The sequence below is a fragment of the Rhineura floridana genome, chromosome 5 (genome assembly GCF_030035675.1).
Source record: "Rhineura floridana isolate rRhiFlo1 chromosome 5, rRhiFlo1.hap2, whole genome shotgun sequence".
Classification (NCBI taxonomy): domain Eukaryota; kingdom Metazoa; phylum Chordata; class Lepidosauria; order Squamata; family Rhineuridae; genus Rhineura; species Rhineura floridana.
This window is the reverse complement of record NC_084484.1, coordinates 65,083,925-65,102,045: the sequence shown is the minus strand read 5'-3', so window position 1 is coordinate 65,102,045 and position 18,121 is coordinate 65,083,925. Positions and strand designations below refer to the sequence as shown.

At 40.9% G+C, this 18,121-nt stretch overlaps 1 protein-coding gene across 1 annotated transcript in view; it reads left to right on the top strand.

The window, feature by feature from the left end:
- CRLF2 (cytokine receptor like factor 2) overlaps nt 1–6,405 on the top strand; it is an 88,183-nt gene extending 81,778 nt beyond the window's left edge. Inside the window, exon 8 of the mRNA XM_061629416.1 lies at nt 6,331–6,405. The gene's annotated coding sequence lies outside the window, so the exon portion shown is untranslated. The remainder of the gene's footprint in view (nt 1–6,330) is intronic.
- The last annotated feature ends 11,716 nt before the right edge of the window (nt 6,406–18,121 follow it).

Genomic DNA, 18,121 nt, shown 5'->3' with positions numbered 1-18,121 from the left:
GTACCAGGCAAACAGCCAAGGCGAAAACAATAAAGCCACCTGCATTGGCCCAATCCAGAATATAAACTAGCATTATCTTACTATGTGCTATAAATATAATATGAAGAGTAAAGCAGAAAGAAAGAAAGGTTATTCCACTAAAATTAGGTCCAGTAGAGGTTTATAAATACAGAGAGACATGCCAAAATAGCAGACAGGAGTCAATTACAAAGTTTTGCTGAAATATACAGTTAATTTGTTTTGCTGAAATATACAGTTTTATTAATGGCAGGAGGAACAGGAGAAGCACTTTCATTCTGTGTTTCTATTTATTAGCCTCAAAACAATACAGTCCATCTGTATGGGATGGAAGAAGCTGCCATGTACTGAGTCAGATCGTTGGTTTATCTAGTTCAGTATTGTTTACACTGACTGGCAGCAGCTCTCAAGGGTTTCAGGCAGGGTTTTTGCCCCAAGCCTTACTGGAGATGCCCAAGTTTGAACCTTGGATGGCGCTTTTGCATGCAAAACATGCACACTGCCACTGAACCATAGCTCTGCTATGCATACTGTTTGTAGGTAGCTGATAATGCAGAACAAGGGCCAATCATAGAGAGTGGGGCAGGAGGGGCAGGTGGCCTGGGTCTCAAGCTCAAATGGGAGCTCAAATTGAGACTTTTTAAAGCATTTGATAAGTTTCACAGCTTGTTTTCATGTACATTGGACCAAAATGTGACATCCTCTCTCAGCTTAGAGCTGCAAATTTAAGCAGATAAGAGGTATGATTTGGTACAAGACAATGTTTGTATGAACTGATATAGATTTTGTCATATTAAAGAGTTAAAAATGTTCACAAAGGAGGTAAATAATTATTATCACCATTCAGTTATGGGACAAGAGCATTTGAATGGGCTTGCTATGCTGAATATCAATGGTGACATTGCACAAAAGCTAGGTTTTCACTTAATAATTAGTGCATATGCACAGGAAAAGGCTAGAATAGCATTTATTAATTAAAAAACAGGTTATGCCTCATTCTTTTTTGGTGCCTTATTTTGTTTTCATGTATCATGATTTTTAAACTCTTTATTATGGCTAGGGGCTTCCAAAGCCAGCAGCACACAGTTAAACTATGGAATTTGCTCCCACAAGAGACAGTGATGGCCACCAACTTGGATGGCTTTAAAAGAGGATCAAACAATTATGGCTATGTTCTGTCTCTACGGTTGGAGACCGTATGCTTCTGAATACCAGTTGCTGAAAGTTGTATTGAGTTTAGTGGAACTAATTTCTTACGGTGCAATCCTATGCATGTCTATTCAGAAGTACTCTGACTGAGTTTAATGGGTCTTGCGCCCAGATAAGTGAGAATAGGATTGCAGCCTTAACATAGCAAAAGGACCACTTCCATAAATGGAAATATAGCATGGGATCTGGTCTTTAGGTAATAAGGTATAAGAAATACTTATGCCTGAAAACCTGTTTCATAACGGGTGCTTCCACACTAAGCATTTATTTGGGAAATGCCATGCTTCAGTCACTTAATTTTTCATCCTGGGACCTTCAAGTGAAGGGCAGATTATAAATACTCTTAATTAATCAATCAGTCAATTAATTATGGAGCATCCCCATGATGCCATCACTCAGTCATTATCATGCTGTATTTTTCCTGTGACTCTTCTGTCTTTTCTCAGGCCGCAGAAAGTCTGGTTTTTCCAAAAGAATGTCAGAGGATCACATTTTCCAGACATGAAGATGTCATTAGTGATACACTTTTGATGTGAGCAGTGATGTAGTATCAGGCAGGTGAACCTATCACAGCTCAGGACAATACATATTCGCCATAACCTTTCCTGTGGACTCCATTTTTTCACGCCATTAATTCATTTTTAAAAAAATCTTTAGCACTATAATGCTTTCCCAGATATTCAAATATTAGCAAGATACCATGTAAATGAGATAATGTTATTCTTTCATGTAAATGGTATTTCATTCACATTTTAATTTTTTTTTTAATTATTGCTGTAAAAATAAATAAATTATAGCTGGAAAAGTGTTTGAATGCTCAGGAACATAGGACATGACCTTATAGCGAGTCAGAACTTTGGTCCATCTAGCTATATATTGCCTATACTGACTGGCAGTGGCTCTCCAGTATTTCCGAGGGGGGTCTCTCCCAACCCTACCTGGACATGCTGGGGATTGAACTGGGACTTCCTGCATGCAAAGAAGATGCTCTACCCCTGAGCTACGGGCTTTCCCTGGCTTATTAAAAGATTGATTAAAAAACAAATGGGGTGATTAAGTGGCGCCCACCATTATAACAAATGCATCATTTGTTTCAAATGGCCACTCAGGTGAATCAGGCCATTCCCACCCACAGGAGTTATGTAACACTCACTAGTGTGGACAGAACATAGTGGGATAAGCATACAGGAAATGTGCAATATCCCCAATACTGTGGAAAATGAATTGTAATTCTGCTTGTAACTTACAGTGGAAGAGCAATGAATATTAGCAGACAAAGGGGCATCTCAGCTCTTGATATGGAAGTACTCCTCTGATCTGGTACCGGGGAGATTAACTAGTTTCATCAAAACTATTATCAGTTCATATGCTTACCGTGCCAGTCCATGTTTCTGATCATGTGTGGTGCTCCTAACCACACATACAAGGGAGTACATGAACCATTAATTACTGATAATATGTTCAGAGCAACACACAACTGAAGAGCAGACTTAAGGACACATATTGAGTTGCCCACACTCATTGTTTCCTATGACACTTGCTTAGCACGTTTGGATCTGCGCAAGCACTCTCAGAGGTCCAAAGAAGCCTGGACCACTCATAAAAGCATAAGAAGAGCCTGCTGTATCAGGCCAATGGCTCATCTAGACCTGCATCCTGTTTTCATGGTGACCAACCAGATGAACCTTGAAAGCAGGGCCTGAGTGCAACAAAACCAGGCCTGTATTCAGGAGCATGCCGCCACCGACAGCGGAGGTAGAATACAGCCATCATGGTTAGTAGCCACTAGAAGAGCCCCTATGATATGCATGCACACATATGCATATATGACCCCTTCACACTGACACTGAAAATGTGGGCACCAGGATGTAGGACCAGCATGCACATTAGTGTGCAATGGGCATGATCTCACTCCTCTTTCATGTATTCTTTGAGCATCTCCTCTGTTAGCCACTATCCTATTCTGATATAAGGGTAGCCTTAGGTTAGGGATGGGCTCCATTGGCCAGTGCCGGTTCAGAAGCATTCTGTCAACCTAACAGGCTGGCATTGATTTGAGTTCATTCTCTAGCTGCTGCTTGTACTGATCCATGTGGGTTTTTTGCTCAGAAAAAAATATTTACATTAAATCAATACCTTAAAAGGAAATACCAATAAATTATCATTCTTGAAATCAATATTTTAGAAGAGGATTCTTTTTTTTAATAAAGTCTGTTTTCAAAATTAGTCATGGCACTTCACTACATTAAAATCCAGTCCCCAACAACCGAGAATAAGCAAATTAATGCAAAATTTGCTACCAAATCTGAATTGGACGGAATTCTATCACATCCCTACTTTAGGTTATTATTTATCTGGGTCACCACTGCATTTTTGGTGACTGTGAGCTATGATACCCTGGTTGCTATATTGCCTTGTATTATTGTGTATGAATAAACATGCAGGTTTTTTTTAAAAAAAGCATGGCTACCATACATAAAGATATTCAGTTAACAAGAAAAACCCCATGTTGGATTAATGTGTTAAGGGCTTACCATGTTCACTCAAGCTCCAAAATTCTGGAAAATTACAGCCACATATATAACAGACTTATAATTTAGACACTAGTGGGAAGGACCATGTATTTAACAAACATGTTATTTAGGCAAGATTGATATACTATCCTGTGGTTATTTCCAGCTTTGCCACTGCTTTTCAACTGGATGACTGTCAATAGCAGAGGGATGGACCCAAGTCCCAGATTTGTCTGTTCACTGGAATAGACACATGGAGTCTATGCAACTGAAGCTACCATTCCATGTTAGAATAGTACCTCTGAACTCACTTCCACCATCTTGCCCAGCCCCAGCTCCATCCTTATGAGTGTAACCCTGACACCATTGGGAGAACACCATGGCCTCCCCCCACCCAAACCATCACTACTGGTCTGTGGCAAAGATTTTTCACTCTGTGAAAAAGGGGGAAAGGAGGGTAAGGAAGGAAGTAGGAACATTATTCAAAGAAAAGTTCCTTCCTAGTTAGGAGGGGGGAGAGACAAGGAGGGGAAAGTGGTGAATAAAAATGTGGTATGGAGGTGCCGCAATCACTGCAACAATGGGGGCTTCCTTGGAGCGCTGCAGCCACAGGTCAAGGAAAGGAGGGTGCAAGGCAGGAAAGCAGGCTGGTGGACAGGTGTGCCTCCTTATCTTCTCACTGCAGTACGCCAACTGGGCCACCTCATTTCTTCAATCTGTGTAGGGGTAATGATGCTGCATTCCTCATCTGGCATGAGGCCAAGGTGAGGCCTCATGATTTGCACTCTGACACGAATCTGCCAGGAGAAAATCCTGCCTCCCATTCCCCGGTCCCTTTGTATACATTTTGTACCATCCTGCAAGTAAGAGCCTAGACAAGGCATTTCATGTCTCAGATCCAGGTAGGCAACTGAGGCATGGGGGGGGGAGAATGGGTGATAATTTGACTTGGCTTGTTCTCTTCCTCCTTCTGCCCCCCATTGCCCCACCACCACCACAGCCATGATACAGCAGGGATGGGGAGCTTCAGGGCTGGACCCTGAATGTGTTCTTCCAGAATTCTCTATCTGGTCCTCAGAACTCTACCCAACCACATCCCCACACCCATCACTGGCCTTCCCTTGCACTTACCTTTAGTGTTTTTAACTCCCAGAATTCTTCGGGGGAAGCCACGACTGTTAAATGGTATAAGAGTGCTTTGCATGTATGGTGTGGATGTGACCAAGGAGAGAGAGGAGGAACAGAGAGAAGCGGGAGGGTTTTCAAATAATCTTGGGAATTGTAATTTGGCTAGAATTCTATTAGAGATCCTTAGCACACACACCCTTCACAGAACTACTGTACCCAGAGTTATCTGGGAAGAGGGAATGACTATTAAAGGATTTTAAGTAATGTAGATAGGCCCTGAGAATAGTACGGATGCTCTGTTGCTAAAGCCATGCCATGACTATAGGGCCACAGCCAGAGACCTTTTTTAAGGGTGAGTCGGCTGAAACACATTGCACCATTATAATGAGAAATTGGGAAGGGTGAGTTTTATGGCGGGACTGCCACCACCACCAAGAGGCTTCCCCATCCTTATTGCTGCCACCTCACCTCACCCCATCCCTGTTCTAATGAGTGTGGCACTGACTCTGCTGGGAAGACACCACATAGACACCTCCTATGCCCCCCCCATGAGCCACCTTTGCAGATCAGGAAAAATTAAGCAATGGGCCACATCTCGGCGATAGGCCATAGGTTAGCCACCCCAGTTCTAGACCTTGAACCTGAAAGAGTGGGCTCAACTTTCTTCCTCTGAAAAGATCTTTTATACCCAGTCGATCATTGTGCTCTGCAGCAGAGGATCTCCTGCAGATACTGTCTTATCAGGAGGTCTGTTCCACATGATACAGGAATCAGGCTTTTAGTCTGGCAAGTTCCACCCTTTGGAATTCTCTCCCATTACAAATCAGACAGGTGCCATGTCTTTTTGATGTCTACTGAAGAACTGCTTCTTTCAACAAGCCTTTTAAGTGGAGATCTTTATCCAGTCTGCATCTGGACTAGAAGTATTTTTATTTGTTTTTATATGTGGAATTTTATATGTGGAACTGTTTTTAAATGTTTTAATTGTGAATGTTTGCATCGTTTTTATATACAGAATTATATTTAATTACTTTATACATGGAACAGTTTTAAATTGTTTTTATGCTTTTCTTGTTTTATGACTTTAACTGTTTCATTTGTTTTTTAAATGTATGTTTTGGTGTAATGTGCCCTGAGACCTTATGGTAAAGGGTAGGTTAGAAATGCGCGTATGCATGCATGCGCGCGCGCACACACACACACACACACGAGGAAGCTGTCTTATTCGGCTCTCCAGGGTTTTAGGCAGGGGTCTCTCCCAGACATACCTGGGGATGCCAGGGATTAAAGCTCCGACGTTCTGCATGCAAAGTAGATGCTCTATCACTGAGATATGGTCCTTCCCCAATATAACAGAGTTTAACAATTACCACAAGAAAATTCAGAAAAGTCTGTAAAATAAACCAACATAACAACATTTTCTCAAGTGACTGATCCTTTCTGTTCTTTTTTTTTCATACAGGTATTATTATTCAAGACTGTCCTGGCTATAAACATGGAAAAAGGAATGTCGCCACGTGTTTCCGAGCTGAGCGGGCTGTAAGTGTGCTACTGCTGTTATTGTTGCCAAGCTGATTTATATTGTGTTGGTAGTTGTTTGCCTCTGCCTGATCATTTATGAAATGAATAAAAGGAAACCAAATAGCAAAGAAAGAATCCAGTTTGGCCTAGCCTCTTATGTCTCTCTGCAAAGATGTTTTGGACTTCTCTTCAGCCCAGATAATTTTGACAACTCCTTCAGCAGATGAATGTTATACTGTTGTTACTGTTGTTGTCGTACTATTGTGTTTTTATGTTGTATACCATGTTATATTTTCTATTTAAGTGTGGTTTTTTAATATTTAAAATAAATAAATGAAATAAAATGATAGGAGTGTTATATGCAGTCACATTATGGGGAAACTTAAAACATGTCAGCCTTTCCAAACCTTTGGGTCCCCAGATGTTGCTGGACTACAGTTCCAATCATCCCTGACCATTGGCCTTGCTGGCTGGGGCTGATGGGAGTTATAATCCAGCAACATCTGGGGACCCAAAGGCTGGAAAAGGCTGAAATACACGTTGCTAGGAATGGTTAAATCAGTCCATTTTGATTTCTCTCGGTTGCCCATTTTTTCATTCTTGAGTTCAGTTTTCCCCATTTCCACACTAGATAGCAAATTTTGTTTTAGAAGTTCACCCAAAACTGTGTGTGTATTTTCATGTACATTTCTCCAAATATGCACAGGAAAGTAAGAAACTTTATACCAAGTCAGACCAGTGTCCATCTCGTTCAGTGCTGTCTACACTGACTGGCAGCAGCTCTCCAGGATTTCAGACAGGGAATCTTTCCAAGCCCTGCCTGAAGATGCCAGAAATCTAATCTGGGACCTTCTGCATGGAAATTATGAGTTCTGCCACTGACCTATTGTCCTCTCTATATGCAGTTTTGTAAGCAATTTCGGTTAATTAATGCATTTTTGTATGCTATTTTTACTAAGATATGCATTTTGTATTCATTGATTGTTTAGAGAATTACATCACAACATTCAAAGAACTGCAAATTTTGAAGGATATCTGTGCTTTGGATCTTGTATTGGTTCAGTGAAGTGTGAATTAGGTATAAATGTAAATGTACTGCCTTCAAGTCGATTCCGACTTATGGCGACCCTATGAATAGGGTTTTCATGGTAAGCGGTATTCAGAGGTGGTTTACCATTGCCTTCCTCTGAGGCTGAGAGGCGGTGACTGGCCCACGGGCACCCAGTGAGCTTCATGGCTGTGTGGGGAATCGAACCCTGGTCTCCCAGGTCGTAGTCCAGTACCTTAACCACTAAACCAGTAGGTTCACATTAAAATGTGAACAATGAATTTCTCCTGCATTCCTACATGTAGCCTTTGCAGTAGAAGGAGCAGACTTCAGATAAGCAACTGGCAGTACAGAGAAAGGATGTCTTTCTCTGTGTTTGTCTGGACTTAGGTTGTGCATTCCATTTCCTGGTTGTCACCCACCCAGCAGTAGGAAGAAGGACCTATTTTTCTGCAGGCAGGCTCTGTAGCCATGAATCTGTTAGAAAGGATGAGTACAATTCTCAAAGGGCCAAGGGAATGGGAAGAAGACATAGGACAAGGTACAGAGTAAAAAGTAAAGCAAGATGATAGTAATAATAAAAAAGAGAACCTGAAAAAGCCAGTGACAGCTACTGAAATGAAGTAGAAATTGAAAGGTTAAGTGATGCATGCTGCATTTATAAAAAGTACAAAAACAAATAAAAATCATGTTGATTAAGGCTGCAATCCTGGGAACTCTTACGTGGAAGTAAATCCCATTGAAATCACAGCTGGGTTAGGACACACACACTTCCAATAACTATTAGAAAACTGGCAGAATGGTCATAGGGGCTTCCTCTACAAATGTACATATATCAATTGCCATAATTTTCGATTTCATGGGAGAAGGGTTGAAATAAAGCACCCTGTAAGATGCTGTACAACAGTTCAGAAAAGCAGGGCTGCATCTCTACATAAACTTCTATGGAACCAGCCCATGAGGGAGCAATAGGACATGCAGCTCAATGTTATGCACTTGGAAGTATGTCTCACTGATTTCAATGGGATTCAGTTTTATATGCATGCATAGGATTGAAGCATTACTCAGCACATGTGATGGTTGGAAACCTGGGTATTTCTAGCATGCAACAGAACAACATCATCCAGTACAACTCAAGGAAAGATCAGTATGTGCAAAGCACTTCTGTCTTCGTTTTCTCCAGAACCGCTGCCCCCGGTCAACATCTTCTGAATGTAAAAATAAGTTTGCAAATGAAGGAAGGTGTGTGCATCTGTTTGTTGGAGAGGGGAGGGGCTTTCAGATCCCCTGTTCACATATAAAAAGAATCAAAGGTTTTGGCCTCTTCTATTAGCAAGATATTTTATTACAATTAATTTGTGGTACAAGAAAACTTACCTCATAGGCATAAAACATGTTCTTCTTGTTACTGTTATTCAAATATTAAGAAAAGTGTACTGTTGATTTTCCTGACATTCCAAATCTAGAGATATGCACATTAGAAATGCTGCAAAGACTGGCTTGCACCAGTTTATACACAACAACATCCTATACAATGCCCATGAGGCTTGTCCTCTCTGCGATGAACGTCTGTTGCAATCTCATTCTAAAGGATGGCTACCAATTATTATGTACATAGCATTGTGTCAAAGCATCTGACTCTGTGGTTGTCCAAATGGCTTTAGGATGCTGTGCTGATTAGTTGATTCTAGCATCATCTCAGCATGACATCCCTGTTTCCTTCTCCTCCACAAACCTGTGCCAAGCCACAGCTGTGCACCATGCAGCAGCTGACAGAGGTGGCTGTCATCCATGAGGCACACAATAATATCCTAGGTTTGCTCGCAAGAGCACCAGGGCAACATGTATGGACTGACAAAGCAGGTATGTGTCCCAAAGATATATGTTTATTTACACAAGCAGTAAGCTTAGAGGCTTGTAAGATCAGGCCATACTCCTTGTTTGTGAAAGTATACTGTGCAACTTTTAATTACAACTGTGCTATTTTTACCATTATAGATAACATTGTGTCAGCACTTCCATAACAAAATTCCTATTTTTAGGGTTTTCAAATGCCATTGTTAAAATTTGCTTTAGGCTGAAACTTGGCATGCAAAGCCTCAGTCTGCAAGCACAATTTTTTAAAATAAATATGACAAATATATTAGGTCACTTTAGCTGCTCAATTTTTAGTGTGCTCAGAAAAACGTTTCCCTGATAACTTCTCCTACAGGCACTTGCCTATAAAGGGTTCACACAAATCCTGCATTAAAAATAATGCATGAGGGGTTGCAAGGTTGGGCCAGCTACCCTCCCCAAGCAAGTTCATGTAGCAGGCTTCAACAGAGAAACATGCATGTGTGAACACCCTCCTTTTTTTGGTAATTATTGTCCTTTTTGTGTGCAAAATACACTAATTCTCCATTGATTCTTTATCTTCAAGTTCTGATCTAGTTACTATTAGGACAGTCAAAGAAGTCAATTAATATAATAGTGTTGCATGCCACCCCAATCTCTGAGTGGTGTGAGACTTCCAGGGGTCCCTGTGTCTGCCCAGGGTTTGGTTTCCTTGAAATAGGATCTCCCTGGCCCATTCACCAGTTAATGGGCACTTGACAAACCCATTAGCCCACCTGGCCACTCTATTAAATTCACAAAGAAGACTCATCTGAACAGTGGAGCAGTTTTCTCAACTGCAGAGCCCACCACTAGGCACAGGGTTCCAAATCAGAGGAAAGGGACTCATAGAAATCATCTATCTCAATCCCCAAACCCATAACACTAGTTTTACTTGATTAATTAATTGATGATATTTGCATTCATTTGCACATGGATATAAAGTAAGAGTTGACAAGTTAGCATACTTTGAATTGTATCCAGGTTTAAGCTAAACCCTATAGGGTATGCTGCTTGCGTGTCTATCTTACATGTAGGCAGTGTGAGTAGGAATGAGTGCACTAAGTTCCACTACTGTGTTGCCATCCCTGTGGCTCTCCAACTCATGGAGGATGACCATGTGAAGTGAGGAGCCTCCTCTACTCATGGAGCTCCCCAGGCAATTTAGAATCCTAATCATGCAGGATTCTAAATGGCACAGAGAGTCTCCAAAAGCAGAGGAGGCTCCCCAGTTCACATACTTGCCCTCCGTCAGTTGGGGGGGGGTTGATGTGAGATGCTACATTTGTTGAACCACTACCCAAGGAAAAGGAGCCCTGCTGGGGTGCCTGGCTGGCAACTCCACACATGCCTTTCCCTTTGTGGATCCATACCATCCTGAATGCTGCTCAAGAAAGGCTATGACCTGGTCATAAGTGTTGCTTGTTTATTGCTAGGGAGTGATAGACAGAGATCTCTTTCCTTCACCCTGGTATGATCTGGTTTCTAGGATCTGGCTTGTTCTGGCCTTAAGGTGGGACTCTGAGGGGGCAGGTAGGGGGCTTGATGGGCTCAGGGTAGCGATGGGGAAGAAATTTGTTTATTTCACATTTGAACATGAATCTATCTAATGAGCACATCCTGAACCCATACACAAACTGAAATGCAGACATTCTTTGAAATTCTTATGCCACTGAATTTTGCAATGCAGTTCTCCAACCAAATAATGTGTCAAAAAAAGAGAAGAAGCATAAACTGGAGGAAAGTGTGCACAAAAGTGAACATGTTAGTGAAAATAATGTAAAAAATGCATATTAGGGAAAAGTGCTTGAAATAGTGCATATATTAGGATAAATACATACAAAATGCATACTTTTTTAAAAAAATGTTTGTTAGCTGATGTGGAAATTGGATGAACTGAACTTAAGACTGGAAAAATGAGAAACTGAGAGGAACCAAAACTGACAGATTTTGTAGTTGTTGTTATGTGCCTTCAAGTCAATTATGACTTATGGCAACCCTATGAATCAACAACTTCCAATAGCATCTGTTGTGAACCACCATGTTCAGAGGTTGCAAGTTCAGGTGTGTGGCTTCCTTTATGGAATAATAATAATAATAATAAACTTTATTTCTACCCTGCCCTTTTTCCAATAGGACTCAGAGCGGCTTACAAGTAAAAACAACACCAATTAAAACATACAAAGTATACTATTAAAAAAGAATTAAACTATGAGAAAAATTAAAACCATAAAAAATAGGTGAATCAATCCATCTCTTCTTTGGCCTTCCTCTTTTTCTACTCCCTTCTGTTTTTCCCAGCATTATTGTTTTTTCTAGTGAATCATGTCTTCTTATTATGTATCCAAAGTATGATAACCTCAGTTTCATCATTTTAGCTTCTAGTGACAGTTCTGGTTTAATTTGTTCTAACACCCAATTATTTGTCTTTTTTGCAGTCCATGGTATGCGCAAAGCTCTCCTCCAACACCACATTTCAAATGAGTTGATTTTTCTCTTATCCACTTTTTTCACTGTTTAGCTTTCACATCCATATATAGAGATCAGGAATACCATGGTCTGAATGATCCTGACTTTAGTGTTCATTGATACATCTTTGCATTTGAGGACCTTTTCTAGTTCTCTCATAGCTGCCCTCCCCAGTCCTAGCCTTCTTCTGATTTCTTGACTATTGTCTCCATTTTGGTTAATGACTGTGCCAAGGTATTGCTAATCCTTGACAAGTTCAATGTCCTCATTCTCAACTTTAAAGTGACATAATTCTTCTGTTGTCATTACTTTAGTCTTCTTTATGTTCAGCTGTAGTCCTGCTTTTAAAACAGGGGCAGTGACTCCTTCTTTGTCCTCTCACTCAGGTTCCCTGGACTGTGAGGACTTTCCCTGGACTTTGCTGCTCCATGAGCTACAGGGAGCCCCAGCTGATGAAGTGTCAAGGCCCCAGCTGACAAAGTGTCAAGGCGAGTTAAGCAGCAGAGCGAAAAGAGGGTAAGTAGCTCCCATTTATTTCATTATTTAATTGAACTAAAACAGTTCAGAGCAATAAGTAATAAGGGCAGTCTAAGGTCACCCTGAGCTAGGAGCCAAATCCTGAAAGAACCTATATCTTAGGAGACAGATCCTAGGAGAAGGGAGCCTATAGAAAGCTAGTTTTCAACACCACCCTAGCAGGAAAGCTTCAGGGGACACTGTAAACAAGGCTAAATTCCAGTCGGAGAGAAGGGGAAAAAGGAAACTCCACCAATACATACAGGGAGAGAGTCAGCTCAGTCTTTACTAAAAAGGGCAGCACAACCACAAGCTTAAAGAAAGGTCAGGCTGTTCTAGGTGGGAAAACAAACAAACAAACAAAAGACTCGCCTGGAAGTCGCAGCCCCTTGCTTAGATTAAAGCAGCCAAAAGCTTGTCTAGTTTGTCCAGGCCAGAGTGCAAGGCACCACTTAAAACTACAGGGGAACTTGCACTGAAAAAGTGGTTGTTGTCAGCAAATAAAATAAAAATAGTCTAAAAGCTAGTCAACCTTTCTTAGTACCACTAGTCAAAGTCCTTAAACAGCCCTGCCCCTCACTAAGGAAGGAAGCCTGCCTTCAAAGGAAGGAAGCCTGAGATAATCCTAAGGAGTTAAGCCCCAGCTGATAGTTGAGCCATCAGCCTCAATTAACACATCATTGGCTGGCAGCAGTAGCTGGGAGGGACCAGCCACACATATAAATTCAGAGCACCCTAGCGAGGGAGCCTGCTTCACGAGCTAGAGGGAGCCCCAGCTGATGAAGCGTCAAGGCCCCCAGCTACACATATAAATTCAGAGCACTCTAGCGAGGGAGCCTGCTCCACGAGCTAGGGGGAGCCCCAGCTGACAAAGCGTCAAGGCCACAGCTGACTATAGAGACAGGTTTTTATTGGGACTTCACTAGAGAACTTTAGAAACCCCCTCCATCCACTCTGTGGATGATCTTGTCTCCCCCGCTCCCCTGGGCTAGGGATGGATAAATCCGTTGATTTAATTTTGTTTCAGTTTTCTATTCTTAAGTTCAGATTGCAACAATTCCACATCCATTTGTGATTTATTTATTTATTTTTTTAAAAAATGTCCTCATGAAAATTCACCAGCATTTTACTGTGCATTTCTATTATTTCTATTGTTATTGTTCTTCTTGTTGTTGTAGTTGTTAGCCTTCTATAATAATCTCAAGGTGACATACAATAAAAACAAAAAAAAGAGTTAAAACTCAAAAGACAGCAAATATTTTTAAAATAAAACAAAATTGCCACATGTGGTAGAGATCCATTCATCCAGCTGGGAAAGCCTGTCAGAAGAAAAAATTATTTATTTATTTATTTCATTTGTATACCGCCCCATAGCCAAAGCTCTCTGGGTGGTTACAACAATTTAAAACATTAATGTCTTCAATTGTTTCCAGAAACTGCAGATAGTGGGCATCGATCATATCTCGAAAAGGATGATTTTCCAGAGAAAAGTTACTGTAGCGCAGGCATCTGATATTGTTGGAACTTGCAGGAGAAAATCTTCTGCAGACCTCAGTAACCTACTTATATAAGGGATAAGGGGGTCTCTCAAGTAGCTGGGTCCTAAGCTTATAGGGCCTTATATGTTAGCACCAACACCTTGAACCTGGCCCAGTAGCAAATTGGCAGCTAACGTAAATCCTGCAAGCAAGATGTTATATGCTGGGAGTAGTTTTTCTCCACCAGCAACCTAGCCACCATGTTCTGCACCAGCAGCAGCCCCTAGACCAACCTCAAGGAAAGCCCCAGATAGAGTGCATTGCAGTAATCCAACCATGAGGCAGATTCAGTCTTGAACCCAGGTCTGAACTCTTTGGGGGAAGTAATGTGCTTTAAATGTAAAGTGTGGATCTGCCCTGAATTTCTCACCCATCCCTGGGCAGCTGTTTTTGTTGTAAAAATCAGTCACATTAAATACAGTAATATAGCATGCTGTTTGGCCCTAAAACATTATATTTTGTAGCATGGAAACAAAAACCACACTTTTCACATGTCATTCAAAAGCTCCGTTTTTATGATCAGTTTTAAGATAGTGCAGGACTTTATCACTTTCATAGGGTCTGGACTTCACATTTTCAATTTGTATTACAATTTGATTACAACAAAAACACTTACATGGGCCAGAAAATCTACATACCTTTACCATGCATTTTCTGTGTAGCACTCTTAGATTACCCAGTTGTCTAATATTTTACATTTGATGCATTCAGACAAGTAGACCAACATTTCATGACATCTCGAAGGAACTGCACGCTGCCTCGAATTCTGGAGGACTGGCACTGTGACCCGAAGCATGCTTAATGAATGACACTGAAATAGGTGGGTCTTACTTCCCTGTAAATTCACATAGGTTTGGAATGTCAGCCCTTTCTCTTTAATCTAAAGGGAAAAAAACACAACCCAAAATGCATGAGAAAATAACAAGTCCACATCTACTGCCAGGGGCACAAAATTGAAATCTTGCTTGGCTCACCAGTCAACAAAGAATATCAAGTGACTGCTAATTAGTCCTGGGAATAATAACAATAATAATAATATGATGATGATGATGTCTGTGTGCATTTTAAAACAAGGGTCCTGCTCTCACTCGCCTGGTAAGGGTATGAGCGGTTAGTTGTTGAAGCCCTGTCTTCCCCCTTCCCCCCTGTCTTTTTTTTATCCTGGTCTTTAATCCCAGACTTGGCTTGTTGCGCTTCAAATTGAAATATCCTGAACAGATGTAAAAACACATGTGAGCCACTGCTTGCAAGCTGTGCAAAGCTTTGTTTCATCTGCTGATGATGTGAGCCTAAAGGAGATCTTTTAAAAATTTCATCACTATTCAAAAGGATAATTAATACGTACCCCCAGGCTTTGATTATGCTATACCCAGTGTGTACGGCTGGTACAAAAATAATGAGGCTCTCATCAGGCCGAATGAACACTTGCAGCAAACATTCAGTTTCCATAAGAAATTTAAGATTCAGCAGTGGTACCATGTAGGTGGCTTAATCTAATTTTAATTTGTAACACAATACAATAGATAAGATCATTTGTTTGTAACCAGCGCAGGCATTTTGTTTACATGAAACCCCAGTCAGCATTCAGCAGATGGTCTTTTTAAAGGCTTAATTGAAGTTTTCTAATCTAACATTTTCCCCTCCATTATGAAACCAGAGAGAGAGAGAGACAGAGAGAGAGAGAGGAACGACAAGGAAGAAGACTATATATTTAGCTATAAAGATACAGATAAGACATGTTAGGGCATTTTGTGGGAATGTACAATGTCTTGGCAGACGGCAGGTCTTGGTTACACATTGAGATTTTTAGCATCTGCTGAGGTGTATGAATGGAAGGCACCCACAATCTCTCTCTCTTTCATTCCTGTGCAAAGGCTCACAGCAACAACCAAACAGCTTCTTTGCTTTCATACTGTTTTGTCTTCATCCTGGTCTGACTCTCCTGCCCCTGATATTATCACGCCGATAATAAAAATATAACTTTTCCACTAGTTGCTTCTGGCAGCCCTTTCATTGATATGCAATGATATACAAGAATTCAAAAATGCTTTGCACATATTTAACATTGAAGGATTTATTTTTATATGTACATAAAAGAGGAATAAAGTTCCCCTCATCACTTCCTGAATCTAATCTGGGGGGGGGGATAATGGAAAATTCAGTCTTGTTAGAACTGTCCTAGATAAGGTTTTAAAAAAAATAAAAATAATGGCAACATGCTGGCCAGAATTATGCACATTTAGACTCAAAGCACCCATTTTAGTGGATTATATTTGTGTTTAAATCAACAAGATTTATAAGTGTTCAGCTTTGCCTGGATCATGCCCAAGTCTATGCATGTATACTTTAGATGATGATCCACCCACATTTTTAAACATGCCAGCTTGTCCATCTGCCAGAAGTCAACTGTCAAGCCCACTGTGTGCAGCGATGCTTACACCCAAGTAAGTTTACATAGGGCTGCAGTCAAATTTAAGGCAATTTTATATGGCCAACCATATAATGTGGGTGGAGTAGATTCTTACAATGCACATAGTGGAGTGAGTGACTGAGTTATTTCTTTGCCATGTGCCTAGCTAACAACTCAGTTCACATTTGCCACACCACGATGAAACCATTTTTGGTTATTTTATTTCTTAATTAAAAATGAGTCTGCACTGACTTGCACATGAGGTGCTATCCAAGAACATTTAAATTTAAATTTAAATGCTCAGGGAGACCTTGAGATGAGATATGAAATTGAGGAAGCATCCAAACTAGGAAATGTGGTAGTAATGGGTGACTTCAACTACCCGGACATAGACTGGTTGCATATGTGTTCCAGTCATGACAAAGAAGCAAAGTTTCTAGATATTCTAAAGTTTCTAGATATTCTAAATGACTATTCCCTAGACCAGTTGGTCATGGAACCGACCAGAGGGACGGCAACCCTGGACTTAATCCTCAGTGGGGACCGGGACCTGGTGCGAGATGTAAGTGTTGTTGAACCGATTGGGAGCAGTGACCACAGTGCTATTAAATTAAACATACATGTAACTGGCCAATTGCCAAGAAAATCCAACACGGTCACATTTGACTTCAAAAGAGGAAACTTCACAAAAATGAGGGGATTGGTAAAAAGAAAGCTGAAAAACAAAGTCCAGAGGGTCACATCACTCGAAAATGCTTGGAAGTTGTTTAAAAACACTATATTAGAAGCTCAACTGGAGTGCATACCGCAGATCAGAAAAGGTACCGCCAGGGCCAAGAAGATGCCAGCATGGTTAACGAGCAAAGTCAAGGAAGCTCTTAGAGGCAAAAAGTCTTCCTTCAAAAAATGGAAGTCTTGTCCAAATGAAGAAAATAAAAAAGAACACAAACTCTGGCAAAAGAAATGCAAGAAAACAATAAGGGATGCTAAAAAAGAATTTGAGGAGCACATTGCTAAGAACATAAAAACCAGCAACAAAAAATTCTATAAATACATTCAAAGCAGGAGACCATCTAGGGAGACAATTGGACCCTTGGATGATAAGGGAGTCAAAGGTGTACTAAAGAACGATAAGGAGATTGCAGAGAAGCTAAATGAATTCTTTGCATCTGTCTTCACAGTGGAAGATATAGGGCAGATCCCTGAACCTGAACTAACATTTGCAGGAAGGGATTCTGAGGAACTGAGACAAATAGTGGTAACGAGAGAGGAAGTTCTAAGCTTAATGGACAATATAAAAACTGACAAATCACCGGGCCCGGATGGCATCCACCCGAGAGTTCTCAAAGAACTCAAAGGTGAAATTGCTGATCTGCTAACTAAAATATGTAACTTGTCCCTTGGGTCCTCCTCCGTGCCTGAGGACTGGAAAGTGGCAAATGTAACGCCAATCTTCAAAAAGGGATCCAGAGGGGATCCCGGAAATTACAGGCCAGTTAGCTTAACTTCTGTCCCTGGAAAACTGGTAGAAAGTATGATTAAAGCTAGATTAACTAAGCACATAGAAGAACAAGCCTTGCTGAAGCAGAGCCAGCATGGCTTCTGCAAGGGAAAGTCCTGTCTCAGTAACCTGTTAGAATTCTTTGAGAGTGTCAACAAGCATATAGATAGAGGTGATCCAGTGGACATAGTGTACTTAGACTTTCAAAAAGCGTTTGACAAGGTACCTCACCAAAGGCTTCTGAGGAAGCTTAGCAGTCATGGAATAAGAGGAGAGGTCCTCTTGTGGATAAGGAATTGGTTAAGAAGCAGAAAGCAGAGAGTAGGAATAAACGGACAGTTCTCCCAATGGAGGGCTGTAGAAAGTGGAGTCCCT